Below are 5,715 nucleotides of genomic sequence, written 5' to 3'. Positions count from 1 at the left end.
ATCACATTTGTTTCTGGCCACAAATTCCCATCTCGTGTGATCCGATAAGGCCTGTCGGGTTGATGACCCCTCATGGGGCCTTTAATCGCATTAGCAGGTCGTTCAAGGCACCTGTTTTTCTTCTGATGCTCCTGCTGAGAGGAGGTGGAATATCTGAGTTTATTCTGAGAGAAACAATCCATTACTTCAGTTTATTCCTGCATCTCTTAACCCTCATGTTCTGTTGAGATAGACTGGATTCTTGGGGTCGCAGAGACTCGATTGACATTGATTTTGAAATGAGCATCTTATTTTTTCTGTCAAATTCTCCATTTTTTTTTTTTTCAGACATAGGCAAAGTATACATGCTTTCTACAGTACGTTGAAAAAAATAAATAAATAAATAAAAGATGAACAATCAACTTGTATGTTTAAGTCATTGCAACTTAAATTACATAAAACTGACTTAAATGAGTTCAATCTTGTATAACTTATACAAAAAAAGTTGAAAATTGCTTAACTATTTTGATGAGATAAAGCAATGTAAAAACACATGTTGTCATAACGTACTGATCATACAATTTCTCATACTGTTTTCAGAAAATGGACTTGTCCGGTATGGTGATGTTGTTTTGTTTTGGGTCAATTTGGTCTCTGTAAAAATGCATGGTAAAAATGTAAATGTAATGTAAAAACATACTCCAATAACCTTTTTTATTCACAACTACAACTTTTTTTATGGTATAGATTATTGGCTAGTGCAAATGTTTGCAATGTGTCCAGTATTTAAGAAATATTATAATGTAAAAGTTCATGTTTTAAATGGTCTTTGAGACCACAAACATTACAAATGCAACATTTTTCATGAAGGATGCTTATCTATTGTTGAAAATCAAGATTTGGAAAAGTCATGAAATATCAACCTGATACTTGCTAAATATGCCAAGTGTGATCTTTGAAATATGAAAAGACTCCAAAACATGATGGTAAATATCAAACGAGGTGGGATTTTCAACATTTTTCTGTGGTGATAAGCAGCCACTATGCCTCATATCTCAAAAGGTCCTTCAGCGTGCAAAGATGGCAAAACACAGCGCTGTTGTTTAGGGCAGGGTATGTGTAGAGCCACTCCCAGGCCTAATTGTACCAAAGATCTTTCCAAATTGCAATTAAAGATAAACAGAGAGCTTGATGGGGAGCTGCGATAATGCCGCTATCTGGCATCAGCCTAATTGTTGCAAACATGCTCCGTTTGACAGACGAATGTTCTCTGGCTCCACCTCCTCCTTCTCGGCCTGTGTAGTGCGTACTTCAGGGGCGATCTGTTTACTCACCATCTCATTTAAGGCACTTTGATGTTTCTGCCAGCCTTGTTATAAACAGTTATTCTAACGGTCTGTAGATATTGTAGGATGAGTCGAGTTATTCTGAGGTCAGATGACGCAGGCTTGGTTTGAAATTGTTTGCTGATTTGTCATTGCTGGATAGAGCGTTCGGCTAACCCCAAGCCAGACACAACGCTAATCAAATGTGATGTCATTTTTATTGAGGAAGAGCGAGAAGTGTTTGACATGAGTAATGGCTAATCAAGTTTTCAGCCGTTGTTAGCGTCATTTACGAAAGCATTAACATTAACAGCCCCACCAACTTAACACCCTGCTGAGTTAATGTCCATGCCAGCTCTCCTCTGAGAACAACACAAGTTTGGCGTTAGTCAGTGGAACAGGTCTTGAGAGTGAGCACTGCCTAAAGAGAACCAGACAAGTCCTCTGCACAGACCCCGACGACCAGCTTCAACTCTGTCCATATGCCAGCGTGATGTACTGGATGAAATATTCAGAATGATCTACAATCTGACTTGTGATGCATAATCATAATCAAATCTCCACGAGGAGAACTGGCCCTCAACTGAGTCTGGTTTCTCCCAAGGTTTTTGTTCTCCATTTCTGTCACGGATGGAGTTTGGGATCTTTGCCACTGTCGCCTCTGGCTTGCTTGGTTAGAGACACTTAATATTCAGCAATATTACTGACACCATTATATGAGAACTGGACTGAGATGGACGATGACATCACTGTTTTCTGCAGAGCTGCTTTATAGATGAATTTAACTCATTTCATATTTGATAATCTTTCCAAAGTTATTGAATCAAACTGAATCAACACTGAACTGATTTCAAATGAAGAATGACTGTTTACTATTGTCATTTTAGATCTGCTTAACAGCAGAATTGAGTTCTGTTTACATCACTGAATCATTATTTTCCTGTTTATCACTGTAAACGTTGAAACAACACTGATAAAAATGATTCTGTGGTGAAGTAAATACTAAAAAAACAACCTAAAAAAAAACTAAAATGTAATTTCTTTGAGAAAAAGTTAGTTCAGGCAAGAATAAAAAAAAAAATAAAAAAAATAAAAAAAACTAAGTAAAATCTATATTAGTACTCTATGGAAGCCCGTTTCCGCCACGTTGAGTAAAAAAAAAAGATTCTTTAAGTCATAATAATGAGAAACTTTCTCGTAATAATGATTTAACATCTCAAAATAATGAGAAACTTTCTCGTAATAATGACTTAACATCTCAAAATAATGAGAAACTTTCTCGTAATAATGACTTAACATCTCGTAATAATGAGAAACTTTCTCGAAATAATGACTTAACATCTCGTAATAATGAGAAACTTTCTCGAAATAATGACTTAACATCTTGTAATAATGAGAAACTTTCTCGAAATAATGACTTAACATCTCGAAATAATGAGAAACTTTCTCGAAATAATGACTTAACATCTCAAAATAATGAGAAACTTTCTCGTAATAATGACTTAACATCTCGTAATAATGAGAAACTTTCTCGAAATAATGACTTAACATCTCGTAATAATGAGAAACTTTCTCGAAATAATGACTTAACATCTCGTAATAATGAGAAACTTTCTCGAAATAATGACTTAACATCTCAAAATAATGAGAAACTTTCTCGTAGTAATGAGAAACTTTCTCGAAATAATGACTTAACATCTCGTAATAATGAGAAACTTTCTCGAAATAATGACTTAACATCTCGTAATAATGAGAAACTTTCTCGAAATAATGACTTAACATCTCGAAATAATGACTTAACATCTCGTAATAATGACTTAACATCTCGTAATAATGACTTAACATCTCGTAATAATAAGAAACGTTCTCGAAATAATGACTGAACATCTCGTAAACATGAATTTACAAAACTATCAGATTAAAGTTGGAATATTACATTTATTCGTCAAGTTTAAGTGTAACATCTTCATAAAATATATGAGTATGTGTGTTAATATAACACGTATTTTGCAGATGCTTCTAGGATATTTGATGTGTAGGTTCATCTGGAAGATATCAATACAGAAATCACCTTTAAGATGTTTATGACTTTGGGGACATTTAAACATAAGTGGGCAGTGGAATGGGGGAAAACGCAAGGTCGAGACGTGTTTTTAAAAGCTGAACTTCTTTTCAATTGAGCGCCGCGTTTTTAGAACGCCGCGTTTTTAGAAGAAGTGTTCTTAAACAGATTTGGAAAGGTGTGCTGTCTTATCATTCCTCCATCTATTTGAAATCCATGGATCACCCTTCTGTGTTGCTACTTGTTCATACACAAAAATACAAATGAATATGACAAATGAATAAACTACCTAGTATGGAAGCCCGTCTCATATACTGATCATTTATCATTAATGTTATTCACTGCAGAGCGTGCCATGTTTGCTGTGATGCATTTAAGCCTGGTTCACACCGGACGCCGAAGCAACGCGTAATCGGCGCGGAACAGAGGCCGCTTCCTTTCGGCGCCCATGTTAACCTATGGTGTCGTTCACACCACACACCAGCTCCGCGGCCGGCCCGCGCCATGAAGCGCCAGTTTCGGCGTCTGGTCTATTTTTTGCGCGAGCCGCGAGTGATCCGCGTCAATACCGGCAGGAAGTCACACCAAGAAACACGAGACAATCCGGTCAATTGTCAAAATATAAGCAATTTTCAAAAATTAAAATACCGCGAGTGACAAATGCGATCATATTTGTGTATCTAAACAGACTAGAAAGATGAAAACAAACAAAGAAAAAACACAACAAAATAGATTTAATAAATTTGAAGAGAGGTGTATATTTCAACGGTATATCTACACTACTACTGTCTACCATATTCTCTCTCTGGCTGCGTGTGTGTCTCGACAACGGATTAATAAAAGAAGTGTACAAACTTCTTGGTTACAGAAACATGGTGTATTCATTTTATGAGGTTATTTACTTACCCATGATGTAAAAAATAGCTCTGAATAAACAACAACTGAGCAGAAGCGCTTGTCGACCGCCGCGGAGAATACGCGTCTGGTGTGAACAGGCAGGCGCCGGACCGCGCGTGATTTTCTGTTCCGCGTCGCTTCGGCGTCCGGTGTGAACCAGGCGTTACACGGCTTTAACCAGCGGATGTCGCTATAGCGTGGCACGCCCTTCTGCTCAGCTGCTTTGCGCATGCGTAGAAGTGCGAGAAAATAAGTCATTATTACGAGAAAGTTTCTCATTATTACGAGATGTTAAGTCATTATTACAAGAAAGTTTCTCATTATTATGACTTAAAGAATCTTAATTTTTTTACTCAATGTGGCGGAAACGGGCTTCCATAGTACTCAATTCAAGCTTGTAGAAATTAAAACGTAAATATCAATGTTATGAAATTATATAGAACCTACTCAACTTTTCCCATCATGCACTGGAGCATGAATAATTAATAAGGTTGATTTTTCACTCTTTTCCAGCTGTATTTACACTGTTTTAACAATGCTTTTGTTGTTAGGTTTAGTAATTTGCCATTTTGTAACATCTGGAGTTCATTTTCTACTCAAAATGCAAATCATACTCTAAAAAGATCCATCTAATATTACGGTCATTGTGTATTGTGTTCCAAGTATTGAGGTCTCTGTGTTCGGTAGTGCGTTACTTCTATTATGGTGTCTACATAATATTTACTGTATTATTTACTGAGATATTTCAATGTAAAGCATCCACTTTAAAAGAGTTTAAAGAGTTTAAGAGTTTAATTCAGTGTTTGTGTGAAAAGCATTGCAAATGAAACTTCAACTAAGTAGAAATTACTCAACAACCTTTAACTAACTTTCTTTAATTCTACTTAACTTAGTCAAGTACAGTTTACTTAATTCCATACATGAAATTTATTTTAAAAATCTGCGTGCAAAAATTTTTGAAAGAAAAAATAAGTACTTTTTTTTTTTTTTTTTTATCTGTAGTGTATAACGCACTATATAAATCAAGGTGACTTGACTTGACCTGACCTCAAAGCCATATCAGGACTTTTCTTTATCCTTAGAACTGATTCTAAACATAATTTCAATTACATAACTTTGTTCTCAGAGACCATGGATATGCAATAAAGCATAAATGTTAGTGTTTGTTTGTTTGTTTGTTTGTTTGTTTGTTTGTTTGTTTGTTTGTTTGTTTGAATTTTGGCAGTTTTTTATTTTTATTTGTATGTTTGTTCCCTAAAATAGCTTGCATGCTATAGCAAAGCCCTTTATGAATAAATTCAAAAGAATGCAATGTGGGACTTTTGACCTCCATGTTTTGACCAGAGCATGGGCATGTGTGACTGTTATAGGGAAGGGAAAGGTTTTATTCATCAATAAATGCATTAAATTAAAATAAAAGTACAACACATTACCTCCGCAGGGTCATGTGAT

This window comes from Abramis brama (genome assembly GCF_963993115.1).
Source record: "Abramis brama genome assembly, chromosome: 9".
NCBI lineage: Eukaryota > Metazoa > Chordata > Actinopteri > Cypriniformes > Leuciscidae > Abramis > Abramis brama.
Note: the sequence above shows the minus strand (reverse complement) of the source record.